General features: G+C 44.8%; 1 protein-coding gene across 2 annotated transcripts in view; it reads left to right on the forward strand.

The window, feature by feature from the left end:
* PWWP2B (PWWP domain containing 2B) overlaps positions 1 to 17,882 on the forward strand; it is a 47,971-nt gene extending 30,089 nt beyond the window's left edge. For both annotated transcript variants that reach the window (XM_088476877.1, XM_088476878.1), the window contains one exon: positions 17,160 to 17,882. The gene's annotated coding sequence lies outside the window, so the exon portion shown is untranslated. The remainder of the gene's footprint in view (positions 1 to 17,159) is intronic.
* Positions 17,883 to 18,316: the final 434 nt, after the last annotated feature.

Genomic DNA, 18,316 nt, shown 5'->3' on the forward strand with positions numbered 1-18,316 from the left:
CTCCTATCCCCCCTCCCTTATTACGCTGGTTCCCCTGGGCCCCTCTCCATTTTCCCACCTCCTATCCCCCTCCCTGATTACATCGGTTCTGCCAGGCTCCCATCCATTCTCCCACCTCCTATCCCCCTCCCTGATTATGCCGGTTCCCCCAGGCTCCTATCCATTCTCTCACCTCCTAGCCCCCCTCCCTGATTATGCCGGTTCGCCCAAGCCCCCTATCCATTCTCCCACCTCCTATCCCCCCTCCCTGATTACGCTGGTTCCCCTGGACCCCTATCCATTCTCCCACCTCCTATCCCCCTCCCTGATTACATCGGTTCTGCCAGGCTCCTATCCATTCTCCCACCTCCTATCCCCCTCCCTGATTACACCGGTTCCCCTTGGCCCCCCTCCCTGATTACGCTGGTTCCCCTGGGCCCCTATCCATTCTCCCACTTCCTATCCCCCTCCCTGATTACACCGGTTCCCCTGGGCCCCCCTCCCTGATTACACCGGTTCCCCTGGGCCCCTATCCATTCTCCCACCTCCTATCCCCCTCCCTGATTACATAGGTTCTGCAAGGCTCCTATCCATTCTCCCACCTCCTATCCCCCTCCCTGATTACGCTGGTTCCCCTGGGCCCATATCCATTCTCCCACCTCATACCTCCTCCCTGATTACGCTGGTTCCCCTGGGCCCCTCTCCATTCTCCCACCTCCTATCCCCCTCCCTGATTACTCTGGTTCCCCTGGACCCCTATCCATTCTCCCACCTCATACCTCCTCCCTGATTATGCTGGTTCCCCTGGGCCCCTCTCCATTCTCTCATCTCCTATCCCCCTCCCTGATTACACTGGTTCCCCTGGGCCCCCCTCCCTGATTACACCAGTTCCTCTGGGTCCCTATCCATTCTCCCAACTCACATCCCCCTCCCTGATTACGCTGGTTCCCCTGGACCCCTATCCATTCTCCCACCTCCTATCCCCCTCCCTGATTACACCGGTTTCCCTGGGCCCACCTCCCTGATTACGCTGGTTCCCCTGGGCCCCTATCCATTCTCCCACTTCCTATCCCCCTCCCTGATTACATAGGTTCTGCCAGGCTCCTATCCATTCTCCCACCTCCTATCCCCCTCCCTGATTACACCGGTTCCCCTGGGCCCCCCTCCCTGATTACACCGGTTCCCCTGGGCCCCCCTCCCTGATTACACCGGTTCCCCTGGGCCCCTCTCTATTCTCCCACCTCCTATCCCCTTCCCTGATTACATCTGTTCTGCCAGGCTCCCATCCATTCTCCCACCTCCTATCCCCCTCCCTGATTACTCTGGTTCCCCTGGACCCCTATCCATTCTCCCACCTCCTATCCCCCTCCCTGATTACTCTGGTTCCCCTGGACCCCTATCCTTTCTCCCACCTCCTATCCCCCTCCCTGATTACGCTGATTCCCCTGGGCCCCTCTCCATTCTCTCATCTCCTATCCCCCTCCCTGATTACACTGGTTCCCCTGGGCCCCCCTCCCTGATTACACCGGTTCCCCTGGGCCCCTATCCATTCTCCCACCTCATATCCCCCTCCCTGATTATGCTGGTTCCCCTGGGCCCCTATCCATTCTCCCACCTCCTATCCCCCTCCCTGATTACTCTGGTTCCCCTGGACCCCTATCCTTTCTCCCACCTCCTATCCCCCTCCCTGATTACGCTGATTCCCCTGGGCCCCTCTCCATTCTCTCATCTCCTATCCCCCTCCCTGATTACACTGGTTCCCCTGGGCCCCCCTCCCTGATTACACCGGTTCCCCTGGGCCCCTATCCATTCTCCCACCTCATATCCCCCTCCCTGATTATGCTGGTTCCCCTGGGCCCCTATCCATTCTCTCACTCGCTTCTTAGCTTGGCTGTGATTATATCACACATCTCCCACCAGGTTTAGTCTCCTTATTCCTCTTCATACTGCTGCACTATACATAGGACAACGATGTGGCCACTCTTGGTTGCCCTGATGTATACAGTAATTGAGGGCTACTGTTGATGAGATAACCGTTCACCTCTGTGTACTTCTTGGTTGTTACCACACAACGCGGGTTCATAGTGTGGAGGAAGAGAGTGTCCCAGCGCGGCTTGGCAGTGATGTATACTGCAGGAATAAGCTGCGTGGCCCCCACTTTAGCCCTATGTATGTTCCTCCTGCGACCTCCTTGCCTCTATAACCCATCTAGGGCAATGCCAGTGCCTCCAGGGAGCTGTAATACCAATTTGGGAATTACTGCTGCACTGTAACTCAATGACCGCTATCTACTAACATTGTTCTGAGATGCCAATGTGCCCACAAACTATCGGTTGTGTTATGGGCAGGTATGAAAACACAAAAATAAAATGGAAAGACTAAAATTATATATATTTTTTTTTAAGTTTGGTGATTTACTTTGTGTGCACATACTGTATGGGCAGGGCTGTTGTGGCATTCTTGTGAACGGATCTTAGGAGCACACAGACACCACAATGCTGTGCTATTAATGCCAACTTCCAGGAAGGCCTGATGTAACTCTGTCTGCAGTGATAGCCATGTGCTATTATTCTGAATTCCAGGTTCCCGGTCCTAGCACTGGGGCCATGGTCGGTCATTTGCAGCTGGTTCCACTTGTGGATTGGGCTTGTGGGAGCGCACTACCTTGTGATCAAGCAGCACACAGAAAAGTACATGTGTAGTGAGTGGTTGCCATTGAAGAAAGGCATGAATCGTGCCTTCCTTAGAACCATCTGTGCCCACCCTTTGTATGAATCCATAGAACCATTGTGCCCACCCTTTGTATGAATCCATAGAACCAGCTGTGACCACACTTTGTATGAATCCGTAGAACCACTGTGACCACCCTTTGTATAAAGCCATAGAATTAGCTGTACCCACGCTTTGTATGAATCCGTAGAACCACTGTGACCACCCTTTGTATGAATCCATAGAACCACTGTGCCCACCCTTTGTATAAAGCCATAGAATTAGCTGTACCCACACTTTATATGAATCCATAGAACCAGCTGTGCCCACCCTTTGTATGAATCCATAGAACCATCTGTGACCACCCTTTGTATGAATCCATAGAACCATCTGTGACCACCCTTTGTATGAATCCATCGAACCACTGTGCCTACGATTTGTATGAAACCATAGAACCAGCCATGGCCACCTTTTGTATGAAGCCATAGAACCACTGTGCCCACCCTTTCTATGAATCCATAGAACCAGCTGTGCCCACGCTTTGTATGGAGCCACAAACTGAGAACCAGTCCTTTTTCCGCAGGAACCTACTCTCATTATAAAAACATTACATTATCATTGTAAGTAAACTATTAATGAAATTATTTGTGTTTCTAGATAAAACCGCGTGCTGGGTATGTCATAGCATGGATCTACTCACTCTTCCAAAGGCAGCATATTAATATATCAGCGTGGCACCCATCCAGCATATTTATAGCTCCCACCAGAAGAATGTGTTTTGCCTTTCCCGTGTTCGGGCTATCGGTGTGAATGATATTTTTTTGCGGTTTCATGCACACAGACAAATTGTACAAAGGGATTTAATCTCAAGAAAGTCCTAAAATATTGTGAAATTGTTACATGTTGCCACTTTGTGTTCCTGGGAGTGGTAATTTAATTGAAGTGTGTTTACAAATACCCCCCCCCCACCCCCTTTCCTTTTCCGGCACCCACGTAGGCTGCTTTCTCAGGAATACACACAACTAATCTATTCAGTAGTAACTTGCTTCACACCTGAGTGATGTTGATGAGCCCTAGTGCATTGATAGGTTGTCTTATCTTGAATATTGGGTTAGCACAAAAAGTAGCTGGCTCCACTCTTTAAACTCCTAATGTTCTGTTGACGGGACATCTAACGTCGTGTGTTCATTAACCAAGTGAATATTTATTTTCCTAGCTCCATTGTGGTGGAAGCGATTTCCAATAAATAGTTAACTCTGAGACGAGGGAGACTGATCAGTCATCTGCTTTTAAGAAGGGGAGAGCCTGTTTGTTGCTGATTAGGATGTCTAATTATGTTCCTTGGTAATATTGATTGTGTCCTTGGGTATTCCCAAGTGGTTGTGATGGCTCTCTCGTCAATTGCTTGTGTTGTTGCTCAGTAGCGATGCGTTGGCTTTTCTCTTCCTTCATTTCATCTCCCAGTGGATCTAATGATAATAATCTGCAGTGGTCAGGGTTTGGCTATGTTTTTGCTTCAGAGTTTTTGCAGAAATGTGTACAGTATATCTTTAGTTCCTTTTGACGTTCCTGGGTCGCCAGTGCATTCAAATTGGTTTAAAACGCTAAAATAGTGATGGTGTGCTTTTTTTTTATTTAAATGTAATAGGCCCCATAAATGCAAGATAAAAACAAAGAAAATGATCACACAAGGGGGACACTAGGACCATTTAATTTTATTTATATTGGTCATTAATTTCTATATTATTGGCATGGGCATATACGTTGTGTAGGCCAATCTGGCCTAGTACAACTCAATATGGTGACTAGACAATGCATTCTGCTAATGGACTTTGAAAGCTCCCATACACAGGTACGCCGGATGGTGCTGACACTGGGCCTGATTCAGCAAGGATCGCAACTGCGAATACGCACGCAACCGGCCCGATTGTTACACACTGCGCATGCGTCACAGTGCGCGAATGCTCAAATTCGGTCTGGCTATGCAGACCCATCGCAGGGTGATTGACAGGAAGTACCGTCTGTGGGTTGTGACGAGAGGGAGGGGTCAGCGAAACCTAGGCGTGCCAGTGCGTTTGGACGCCGTTACAGAGGCGTGCAAAAATTTGCCACTGCGACAGCATACACAGCTTGAGGACTCATAGCGTGGGATGAAGTTAGCAATTCTGAGTAAGGCCAGGGCTTGTGCAAGTGTGCGTGAGGCCGCGATGGTACTGTATTCTACAGATGTTTTCGCAGTCTTACTAAACATTACGGATGGGTGTAGGGTGAAGTGGGCGTCCTTGTGTAGTGCTGCGGCAGCATAGCGATCGCAATGTATTAGCATACTATCGCAGTTGTACTGCGTGCATAATCGCAATTGCATTCGCAGTTTCGTTCTTTGCTAAATCGGGCCCACTGGGACGAGGAGGTCCCTGTAGGAATTACAGCAGTGATGATTATTATTTTTATTTTGTAAACCGGGTGCTCGACTTTATTTTTTATTTTATGTCAACACTTTTTTTTTAATTATTTTAGTGTAAGGGGTCATAATTGTAAGGTTTTTTTGTTTTTTTTTATTTATTGAAGCATCAAATGTCACATACACAGACATTGTAGTGACCAATGGTGCAAATATCCAAAAAGAGGAAATGATTACAAATAGTGCAATAATGCATAGGATACATAGTCATCAAGAAGATTACCCGGAGCCCACATCAGGAGCTTTTACCCTCTATCTGGGGTATCAGGAGGGCTCCCCACCCCACATCAGATGGCTTTCACCTCCATCAGGAGGACTCTGAGCCTCATGCTAATTGTACTATACAGGTCACGATCTTATCTGTGACTAACGGATAGCTATATATACTCCTAATTAACCCCAGGGCTGTAGCTGAGGTTACTCTTCATACATACAAACATACATTACATTCCTCAGTGCAGTCACCATCTTTATAATACACAATGTTGCAATATTATTCCTTATCTTTTGTCTCTGGTATACGATGGGAGAGCTGTATACTTTTGCATGTGTACCAGGCACATTAACTGAAGGGGATGTAGACACAACCCTAATGCAAAACCTTCACTTCTCCTTCAGCACTACTGCCCATGCTTGGTCTGAGTGGAGAGTGCCAGGGAGGGTTGCTACGGATCCAGAGGCCCTTTAAGAGAGGAGGGGGCCCTTATGCAGGCTCCGATCGGCCCCCTCCACTCTGGCAGTGCAATAGATTCTGCCATTGTGCTAGAGTCTACTGTGCATGCGTAGGTCTCCAGGGACATGGGGACCACACCACGTTCCCAGGACATCTCTAATTGTACATGCACGAATAGCCGGGGAAATGGCTGTGGGGGACATTTTCCCAGTGTTTTCTGCAGCCAATGCCAGGCTGACTGAGAGGTAAGTATATTTAATTGGGTGCAGGATGTGCGATGTGTGGCACATCCTGGCATGCCCCAGTATGGATCCCTCTCCTGGTACTTTTGTGATCTGTAGCCCATAGGCAACAGCAGCTAACTCCACTTTGAGATAGTGTTAGCTACCAGGGCCAGTCTTCGGAATGCAGATACATTCAAGGGACTCTATAAATTTGAAGATATCTACCAAAAAAGGGTGTTTTTGGGGGATACCCTGCAGATTTACTTTAGTAAATAGGTCTAATAGGAACAAATTCTATATTAGTGTATTTGTGCGCATGTATAGATAGATAGAAATGTACCATATTTATTTTCCCTTTTTCTTAGGGGGCGGAAGGGGGCACCAAATTATAATTTGCCTCTGGGCGTCTGGGCTGAATTTACACCACTGATATACAGTAGATTTTTTTTCTTTTCTTTCAAATAGGGTGTCACTAGGATTGTTCTCCTATATTTATAAAGGGGGGTACTACTTTATTAATTATTTGATTATAAAGGTGTAAAAAGAATGATGTCATAAAGGGGTACACTATATTTACTATAATTATTAGCCTGGACCAGATATCTCTTGGTTGGGGGAGGGGAGGCACAGTATTGTTCACCCTCCCTCCTTTCAATAGGCCAGACTTGAAGCACTATAGCACACAGATCTATGAGGGGAAGGATACGCTTTTTTTATTATTTTAATCCTGCAAATCGTTGTGTAACGCATCCGCTGATTTGGAAGGTAAAATCTCTGTCTATTCATGGCAAGGTAAGACTCTGCAGAATCAGAGGCTATTACATTCCCCCTTATAGGCTTAACCAGGTTAGTGCAAATGGTATGGAGGGAGCTCTGTCTTCTTACATGTACCCACTAGAGTCAAATGTGTTATTTATCAAGAGGTGTCCTGCTTAATGTTTGGAGTGAACCTTTGGTTTTTTTTTTATTGCAAATCAGGCTTGTTTCATGTGGAATATTATTGGCTTTTTAAATCTGGCACTCAAGGCTGCCGAGAATCAGTGGCCTTGAAAGACATGATCTTTAAGTATACCCCATGGGTACTAGGGGTTCAGTTATGTATGCTGCTTAAAAACAAACCGGATATAATATCTGAGAAATTGGGTTCTGCTGGTATAGAAGCTCAAACGGTCTCTCTTTTTTTATTTTTTTATGAAGACGCTGTTGGAATTTGGAATCGTAGTGTCACACAAAATAATGAAGAGAGGTTGGGAAAGTTAACCCTAAAAAAAAATATTTTTATTATTTTGTGTATGAGCATACATGCCCGACAAACATATATTGTATGCCTGAATGTACTGTAGGTGCTAATCAGATTTGGGCCACGCTAAAGACTGGAGTAGCAGTGTGCTAGGTAGTTTTTCTTTGGGGAACGAAGTTGAATGTGTTGTTTGTTTTTTGTTTTTTTCTTTACTTGAATTAATCCAGCGGAGCCAATTGGATGAGATGTTTTATAGCATTATCTATGCAAGATGCGCTGCTAGACATTAAGGGGGGAATTGAATTTAATGCAATGCCGCCATTTGCCATTGCGGAATGGCAATTTACTTCTGCCTACATCGCAAGTTTTTCCTTGTTCTCCAAAGACTTGCGCAAAGAAAACTTGCTTTGCTCTGGCACTGTAATTGGCTGATACATGCGCAGGCGGGAAGCAAGTTACGCTGAATAGAATTCCCCCAATAAGACTAGTAACTCCCCTGGTATTAAGCTCTAGGTAAAGTAGCAGATATGCAGGTTCTCTTAAGTTGCTGGATAGAACCAGAAATGTAAATGTGCTCGATGGCAGTCAGTGGCGTAATGTTATTTTGGCTGCAGCTTGTCTTCCCGGCCAGAGCTGTGTTTGTTCCAAACCAACAAATTATTTTTAGTTTTTAATATTTTTAATATGTTTTTAGTAATCTTAAGAGTGTACTTGTAGTGTCTCATAAATGTCAGCTTATTCCTAAAAATGGAAATTTGTGTCAAACTAACTGAAGTAATTGTGCGGCCTTGGGGGAGAACAAAAAATAGTTTGTTTGTGATTTAGTGAAATTAATACAGTAGTTGGAGATCCTACAAACGTATTACAGGGGAGATAGCAAATTTGGGAGGCATGAAGGGTCAAGTCAGCTTGAGCAATACTTCATCTGCAAAAAGAGAGCGATTTGCAACCATTGTCTTAAACTGTAATGTAATGAATATTTGGATCATATATACAAGAGCTGAAAGAAGATGTTGCAGGAGGGAAAGCCTAAAGTGGGTAGTTCCACCCAGCCCCATCCCCTAGGTGATTCAAAAGTCCTCTATGCTGTCAGAGAAAACACCCATGGAAGCTGTCCCTACAAGATGATAAATATACTGGGGTGAAGGTTGGCAGGGACACGAAAGAGACCTGAGGAAGAGGAGGCCGTTTGAGGCTGCAAATTGTGCTATCTGGTACTTGCCTGCCAGGACTGAAACCAACTAGACCTTTATGGGTCAAACTAGTTAAAGTAGACATAGAAGTTACTATGCTGGTCCGTTTCCCGATAAGACTTTTAGGTCTGTAGTTGTATGCAACTGACTTGGATATATTTTTTTTTCTTTCATTAGTTATGAAACCTAAATTATATGTTTAAAATAAGCATCTAATGAGTTGTGCACATGATGGGGAGGAACATATTAAGCATGGGACCCAGGAGTCTTTTTGCTTTATATATTATCAGTTGGGAGATTATTATTTTTTTTTATCCATAACCAATTTTCAGATTTTTACATACTATGAATGGGAGCACAAACAGCTTTCCCAACTTCCAGAAACCGCTTCCTAGGACATTTGCAGAATTTAAAAAGAGGTTTGTACAGAGTCGAGGCCTGACAAGACTATTCCTTAATGCCCATTTGTACATCATCTGTAGAATGTATTGGTGAATATACAGTATAGTCAGTCCCATAATAGGTCTCATGGGAATGTGAACAGAAATTATTTACTATTAACCCTTACATAGCACCAATGTATTGCACACTGCTTTACAGAGAATGTTGAATTATTTACAGAAGTGCCAGTGAAATAATATTCATACATGTTAACCTAACAGTAAGTTTCTGGACTGTGGGTAGAATGCGCAGCGCACGGAGGTAAGCCACATAAACATGGGGAGCTCACAACTCCTGCAGCGCCCAAAAGAATAGTCAGAAGATAGGATGAAGGTTCCGCCAAACATCAGCTGAACTCTTGTGCGTAAGCTGTAACGGAAGTGCGTTAGAGTTACTTGAAAAGGCCTAGTAGTGTGTGTAGGTAGCAAAGACCCATCTAGGCTGTACTGTCACATAGGAGTTTATTTACGAGCGTCAGTTTCTAAAACCCAGCGCTTCCCATTGGGTTTATGCTCAAAATTTAAAAGGGCTTTGCTTTTACTGGCTGTGTTTTTTGCTAGTAAAATCATTGCCCTTTTAAATTTCAGGCACAAACACATCTGGAAGCGCCGGGTTTTAGAACCCAACACTTAGTAACTGAACTCCTTAATTTTATATTGGAGTCGTCGCATCCAGTTCCTTTTGGAACTTGTATAGTAAGCAGATAAATGTAGTACAAATTGCATCTCTTGCTATTTTTGGGGTATATGTGGGTTGGGTACTGAATCTCGGCGGTCGGGGTGCTGCTGGTCAGAATACCGACAGCAGCATCCCGAAAATCAGAATCCCGTTTCCCATATGTAAGTATTGTAGCACTAACCCTACCCTCCCTCCCCGGTACCTAAACCTAACCTCCCCCTAGTGTTCACTCTAGGTCTTGCGCCGGGCAGGGCGCCAGACCAAGAGAGAGGGCACATCTGCGAAACCCCGGTAATAGGGGGCGTGGTCAAGGAAAAGGGTGTCTTTTTAAGACGCGTCTCCTTTTCGTCACTCTTGGGAGCGTGACCGGCACTTATGGACATGCCGGGCTGCCCCCAAGCGCAGCTGTCATTATGAATGGATGCTGGGCGCATATGCCCGGCATCCATTCACCGGCAGTGACCGTTACACCGCTTTTTTCCCCACCCACGGGACACTGCGACCCGTGGGTGGGGACGGTACCCGCAGGCTATTACAACTGGTCACCTCGCCGGAGGGCGGGGTGCTTTTTGCCCTTTAGAAATCGGTCAGGTTGCAGCAACCCTCAAAAACCGACTAGTGGGAACGCTCTCCCCCTTCCCGCACCCAAAACCTAACACTCCCTCCCTGTTGCCTAAAACTGACCACCTCCCCTAGTGCCTAACCCCTAAACCTAATCCTCCCTTAACTCCCAATACTTACCCTCGGGATGCTGTCAGTCGGGATTCTGGTGCCCGTGATTTCGACCGTCGGCATCCCACACGCCGGGATGCTGACTACATCTCTTATATGCTAAGGTCATCGTGACTTTGTGGCTGCACAGGTCGGCTTTTAAGATAATTTACTGCACCTTTGGATCAGTATGCTTAGTTAGTAAATGAAAGTGGACATGTTATATAAAATATCATGTATAATAAAATTATTACCACTTGTTTAGTCTTGGTATCTGAATACGCATACTAGTCTTAAGAGTGTTGTTTAGTAGGTTCGTTACAAATGTGATTCTTGTGTGAACATGATGTGCGTTTTGTGAGAGTGATAAGCTGAGAAGACAACCTTCCTGTGGACGGGCTTTGTGCATCGTGAGAAGCAGCGTCACTGTAGAGGTGTATTGTGTTTTGTTAAACAGGTGGTAACATCAAAGAAAAGAAAAAGACAGGTTCCACTGTAATTATAATCTATGGTAGAGGTTAATAAAAAAAAATAAAAAAAAAAATGAAGCAGAAATTTTAGGTTCAGACCGGCGGCCATGAGGCGGTGAAACGGCATCAGCTCGAACAACTGGTGGGTTGGGGGGCAAGGGCTGAGGAAAAGAACAACATACACAGCTTGGTAATGACAGACTGAGGGATAGACAAAAATAAACGTCTCAATAACAGACATGCAATCGTGTATCAAAAGGGATAACTATAATGCTAGTGTAACACACGGAATTGCAAATGGGTCCAGAGCCGTTTGACAGCCTGTAAAAGTTCTGCCTCTCGCTTGCAGGATGACAAACCATGGGTTATCTTCCATGGGTTCCACCCCCGGAACAGGAAATGGTCAACCAGGTCCTACCAAAGGTGTAAGAGCCCTGGCATCTGTATTGGTGGATCTGGTCCACATACAGCACTGACAGGGAGGATGTGTAATAATACCAAACCGCACTCACAGGCTGGGTACACATTAGGCGATCTATTGGACGATATGATGTTTTGAGGCAAATTGGAACGACCTATCTTACACATCACATAGTGTGTACGGTCAATGGCGCCTTCACGTGCATTGTTCATCGCATATTCACATCTGATGTGCTGCACGTCAGCTGGGAAGATGTCATGGAACGATGTGGTGTAGTGTGTACGCTCTACCGGAAGATGGCCGTATAGTGTTTACAGGAGCATTAAACGTATGCGATCCAACTACACTAATATATATTGTGCCGCATAGTGTGGGCACTCTGTATCGTTCTGGGATGAAGGGAAATTGGAACGGTCATCGCGTCTTCTGATATGTACCTAGAGGCCCTGAAAGAAAACTGATTAGTTTGTAACTGAACAGACAGTCTGAGCAGAAACCATGAGGTGTAATCACAAAATCAATGCGGTAACGTTAAATACAATTCTGCCTGTACGACGAGTGCTGAAAAAGCCTGTATCAGCTACTTGGTGAGATTGAAGGAAGGACTTCAGTAAGATTCATCATCATAGCTGACAGACCATGGAGCTGACAGCAAAGAAACCAGTTGTAGCAGTGCAGAAAGTCCTACTGGTGACATGAGTCATCTAAATGCAGGCTGCTAGAGAAGGAAATCTGGAGGTGTAAATCTAAAGAACACCAGGATCACACAGGAGAGAACAGAGAGAGAGCATAAGTCAGTCCTGACAAAAAGAATAACCAGATTCTCAGAATAATTGGCATACAGCAGTCTACGGTTCAAATCATTTAGGTATCCGGGAAAACTTTGTGGGCAGAGCTGTCGGCCATATCTGGGGAAATTAGCCCCATATCGATCAGAAAACTAGGAAACCCCAGCAATGTCTCTAGAGTAGATCACTCCATTCTGGGAAGACTGTGGTTTTGAGAAACCCCTAATGATACATCGCATTGTCCTTATTGTCTCAGTCACTCAGCAGATGGGATACCCTCATTCTCTTGGGGAGGCTTTAGCTTACGTTATAATATATTTCATCCATGATAATGCAGGCTGACTATGACTTCCCATGTCACCATAAGATTTGGACATTACAGCTCTGTCTATTACTATATAATGTACTGTATGTCATTATAAGGCAGTAATGACTGAAATTAATGTGGTAGATATTTATAGATAGTATTTCAGACCTGGCATCTGCCGGGTCACTAACTAATGTGCACGGTGTTGTATGTTGTTTTTTTTCTTCTTCTCTGTCTTCCGACACATTCCCATCTCTTTACCCCCTCCCCCATCTCTTTCTCCTTCATGTCTGTGTTTCATCCTTCCCCACCCACATCTGTCTCACTCTCTATCTGCCCCCCTCCGTCTTTCTCTTAGCCCCCATTTGTCTCGCTCTCTCATATCTGCCCCCCTCCGTCTTTCTCTTAGCCCCCATTTGTCTCGCTCTCTCATCTCTCTCTCGACCATACGTCTTTTGCTCATTTCTGCCCCCTGCTGTCTTTCATCTACCTGTCTAACCCTCTCATCTCTGCTCCCTCCCCCATCTTGCTCTAATCTCTGACCCCCCCTCTCCCCATTTGTGTGTGTCTCTCATCCCTGTACCACGTCTGTCTCTCATCTGTTCTTTGCCCCCTTAATCTATTTCTTATCTCTGGGCCATGTCTGTCTCTCTTAATTCTGTATTCCCGTCCCTCTACCCCATCTATATCTCTCTACTCTGTCCCCTCTCCCCCATTTGTTTCTCCTATCTCTGTCCCTCTTCCCTAGCTTGCTCTCATCTGTCCCCCCTCCCCCATTTGTCTCTCTCATGTGTCCCACATCTCTCTAATCTGTCCTTCCTTCCTCCTTTCTCTCTCTAATCCCTGCCCCTTCATCTTTTTCTTATTATTGGCCCATGTCTGTCTCTTTCCCTCATCTGTAACGCTCTCCTCTGTCCCCTCTGCCACATTTGTTTTTCTTACCTCTGTTCCCTCTACCCCCACCTATCTCACCTCTACCCCATCCCACATCCACTTATCTGTCCCCCTCCCATCTGTCTCTCACCTCTAACACCCCCACTTGTGCTGGCAGGAGGATACAGACCTGTATATCCTTACAGCACTGGGGGGAGGAGAGAGGCAATATCTGCCAGGCAGCCAGTGAGAGCTGGGACTGGAGAGAGGCAGGTTTGGGGGTGGAGCTTCCTCCAGCTATGACTGTGCAACAGCTTGACAGACGCATTAGAAAATTATATAATATTATTGCTGTTGTTCTGATATTAAAAAAAAAAAAAAACAACCTCATTCTTTCTGCATCCTGGTATTTAGGGTTGACATACTATACTGGCAACTGAATGTCTAATTTCAGCTGGTAACCTCTTAAAATGTTGCACCATTCCAACTACTGTACCCACCCTCTAGCCCAACGAAGTGCAGCAATTCGACATGACATCGATTCCACAAGTGGGTGGGAGCGATGTGACCCATGCCGTCTGGATAGCTTCCCTCAGCTCCCTGATATCTGTAGGTGCAGGATTTTGGGTGTGAATGGTCCTCTCCACCACATTCCCATAAATGCTCAGGGGGCTCTTCATGGAGAAAGGCTCCATTAGGAGAATATGTTTCCTGGGTGGCTAGAATGGCTAGAATTTAGGAGGATGAGGGATCAGGGACAGTTACCAGCATCACTAACACGGAACCACAGAGTAGAAGGGTTAAATCTTCTCCCTTTAAGCCAGAAATCCTTGCTGCTTGCGTGCCTTCGGTTAGTCTTGTGCAGTCAGAGCCATAGAGCGGAGTACAGTGTATTTACCGGTTGAAAGATCACTCTGTGCCCACTTATCTGTGTTTACTGCTGTTCAGATATCAGTCAAGTTGTTTCCTTCGCCTAAGCTTTGTAGTAAAGTGAGAAGCCAACATGTCAGTGCATACCTCCTGACTTTTGGCCAGCGCAAAGAAGCGCCCCGGAAAAGGGGCATGGTCACACAAGACAATAGGCGTAACATTGTGGAAAATGCTGTCCCTATGAGCAACGCCTCCGTCTTCGTCAGGCTGGGGGGCATGCCCGGAGCTGCCCCAGTCCCCTTGTGCTCTGAATAGACTGTGCGGGCATGCGTATGGCATCTATTCACCACTTGCTGCAGTAAGAGGGAGCCTCCCAACCCCCCACACACACCGCAGCCCGTGGGTGGGACAGCGGATCCGTTCCCAAAAAGCAGGACTGTCTCACCAAAATCAGGATGGTTGGGAGGCGATGCTCGTGGTGGGGGTGTTGATTTCTGGAGTGTACACAGGACGGTATTCCCTGTAAGATCCAAGATCACAAATGACTTTCATGTCAAGATGATCACTAATGATTGCTTACTACAATATCTCTTCCTGATTCATTGCTTTATTCATTAATCACACAGTATAACACACAGTCTTATGCTCTCATCTTTCACCCTATTAGACACAAAAAGGGACTGAACAGGGGGCAAATAATGAAAGGGGGTTAAGGAGAGATCGAGGTGCTGATGGTACAATTCTAAACTGCATGTTGCCTAAACCCAGCTTCTAGTGAAGTAATAGTACAGTGTTCTCATTACTATTGGAAAGCAGTTTGCTGTATAGGTTAAATGATGTATAAAGTATTGATTTGGGCATTTTGCACAAGATTTGATACATTAATGTTCAACAATGAATGCACGTGCTCTTTTATAAAATATTGCACCTGTGTGACAACTATTGTGGATTGTCCGTTTGTGGGAAACCATCCAGTACATAAAGGCCTGTATGACCTCCAATCCATAAACCTGCCACAACAAGAAATAACTTTACCTTTTATGAATTGATGTAGTTTGTGCTGTACCCTGTGACTGATACTATTTTATTTTTTCTTTAAAAATAAACCCCGTTCTTTCTGATCGGTTATCTGATCCTAACAATGTTCTTTTTATTACAGGTACACAAAAAATGTAGTCTGTAATTAGACCCATAGCAGGAGATGTATCAAGCTTTGGAGAGAGTTAAAGTACACCATCATAAGCTTATAAAGGGGCCTAACCATTAGCAGATGACTTTCTGAGCGATGAAAGATGAAAACTATCCCTTGAAAATTCCGGTAGCTGTGCTGAACGATATCTGTCATGTACATGACAGATTTTGATGAACGATATCGCATGACATTATTCAGGGAGTGGATTTTTTTCTCTGTAGCTGCTGCTAATATCTTTCGTCATTTACTGGATATAAACGATATTGCTAATATCGTACAGCTATATGCGATAATTGACCAACATGTTGGAGAGATGATAGATGCAAATTATCGGCCGCGGGAGTGCGCATCTGTCATCGTTCATGGCCTATCCATTAGCAGATATAATTAACGATTGAACGATAAATCGTTCATTTTATCTGCTAATGGATAGGCCCCTTAACTGTCATTTTTCAAGTACTACCTGTAAACTGACAGTTACAAGCTGATTTGTTGGTACTTTATCTCACTCTGTGCCTTGATACATCTCCCTCGTCGAGAGATGATTCTTCTAACGTGGAAATCTCTCTACAGTCAGATGCTTTCATGTACAGGCAGCCTGATCTGACGAGGACAATCGGTGCTACCTGCTTGTGACAAAACTGAATTTAAATGCAGAAGTGTATTTGGTCTAATGTTGTGAAATTATAATGAGGTGTCGGCACTTTCTCTTTTTTTTTTTTTTTTACTTTTTTTTTTTTTTTTTTAGTTGAATTAAATAAGCTCTTTCTCTTAACCACATGTTAACAATGTCATTCCTCCCACTAACTAATAATGTGCAGCAGCTCTCAGCATGGACCCTCCCAGGTGTAGTAAAACTGCAGCCATCCAGTCAGCTGCGTTGATTACTATAATGTACCTGAAGTCTAGTTACAAATGTCAGCTCTATGGCCTGGGAGGTGGCTATTTTTTTTTTTTTTTTTTTTACAGCATGTGTGGTTTGATCCTTTCCACACATTTGGGGTTTGGGGAGGGTGTACCGAACATGTGACCCACAGTGGTCAATGTAAGAGAATGGTTCAGGTGAGCGTGGTCTCGGAGGAGTACCCCTTTAACGACAGAGTGGATTTGGGGGATGATGGAGAGTTGGATGTAATTGATCCCCAGATCACAGGCTACATTTACATGAGTTAAAAAAAAAAATCTGCAATTGGCGACCATCTACAAAGTGCCAACTATCTGTAGATGGGCACTGGTTGGCAACATTAGCATATGCGCCTGATATATGCAAGCCACACGTCACATACCCTTAATCCATCTTGCACCCATGTTCTATTAACCACTCCCTATCTCGTCTACGGAAGCATGATCTATTTACTAGCAATGCAAGAAGCCAAACCGCATCATTGTTCATTATTTACACCTGCCCCCTGACCACCCCACAAATAATACTACAGCTATGCATCCTCGTCCCGGTCTGCTAATGTCCAAATTGCACTAGCACACCCTTACTGTACTTTGGTTTCATTAGAATGCCACCTCTCCTGGTACAAGCCGGCCTCGGTGCCACCTCTCCTGGTACAAGCCGGGCCTCAGTGCCACCTCTCCTGGTACAAGCCGGCCTTGGTGCCACCTCTCCTGGTACAAGCCGGCCTCGGTGCCACCTCTCCTGGTACAAGCCGGCCTCGGTGCGCTTAAGCACATCTGCATGTTCTTGGCATGTACAAACAGATTTTGCGCAGGTTATGCCGCGCCAGCTGCCATAGTACTCACTCGGCGACTGCCCTCTACAGTTAATGTGTAGACTTTCTTGGAGACTTATTAACGTGACCTATTTTTGTCTCACAATTAATTTGTTTTGCCGTTACATTTGGGTTTCTACCTTGAGTATTATATATGTAGTCATGCATTAACATCTATTTTATTTTATTTTTCTTCTTCCCCCTTCAGATAAGACAGCTGTTCTCCTAGAGTTTCACTACGCCTATAAACATCCTGACAAACTCCCCAGGAGACTCTTGGGGTGGCTGCACTTCTGACAGCAAGATGAGTTATATGGTCATCTGTGAAGGACGGCCGTCACCTGGGCCTCGCAGCTGACACGCGGAATTCTCAAGGACATCAAACCACAAATAAACCTGCTCTGTGTTTTTAATAGTAGTGACGTAACGGCAAGCAAACCACAAACTTAAACTTAATTTATTAAAATTTTACTTCTCTTGTTTTAGAACTACAAAATAACAAAACTCCCTGCTGCTGCTTAGTTTACCAAGTACAGTAATAGACTAAAGCTACAAAACGTAATGAAACAGAAGTATTTAATCAAAGCCTAAATAAATAATTAAAAAAAAAAAAAACACTGTATAAATCTCACAATAAGTATCTAAAAGTTCTAATGAAATGGTTTCAAAATGTCATCATTTGCACCAGTATGGTTCTTTCTGCACAAAATGTTTCTCTTTCTGAAATCTCTACCAAAGGAAACTGTAGTTTCAACTAGTTTAAAGTATTTATTTAACAAATGGTTTTAGGGATATGTTTTTGTTTTTGTTTTTTTGTTATTTCTAAATCCTAATGTGAACTCTCTGTATTCACTAATGTAAATGAACATTTTTCAAGTTCTGTATTGGTTGATTTTATCCCAAACTTAGTAAAAACTATTTTATTTTTAAATGCGATTTAGTATGTTTTTCTTTCGTTTGATCTGTTGTAAGGCCTCAGTAGCCTCGTTCATTGGATATTTATGCATGCATTTTAATGAACCTCTTTATAAAAAAAAACAAAAACCCACCTATTGGATTTGTTTATGCTGCCTACAAGGGATGTACACAATCCTACAGACATGTCAGACCTGGCATGACTGAGTATGGAGCTCATTGAGGAATCCATGACAGAGGGATATGGGGGTGGGGGTTATTGCTTGAGTATTGAAAAGTATGGTGTGCAGGAGCGCAATGGAGAATGCCTTAAACCATAGACCACTTGATCATAATGTACATGCGTAAAACAGAAATGGATAAAGTAAGTGTAGGTATGAAAACAAAGGGGGTGAGTAGAGCATTGTCAGGAGAACTTACAGGTGTGTGTCATCAGGAGGAGGAAGTTAA

Source organism: Taudactylus pleione, unplaced genomic scaffold (assembly GCF_031769625.1).
Source record: "Taudactylus pleione unplaced genomic scaffold, aTauple2 ptg000198l, whole genome shotgun sequence".
NCBI classification, from domain to species: domain Eukaryota; kingdom Metazoa; phylum Chordata; class Amphibia; order Anura; family Myobatrachidae; genus Taudactylus; species Taudactylus pleione.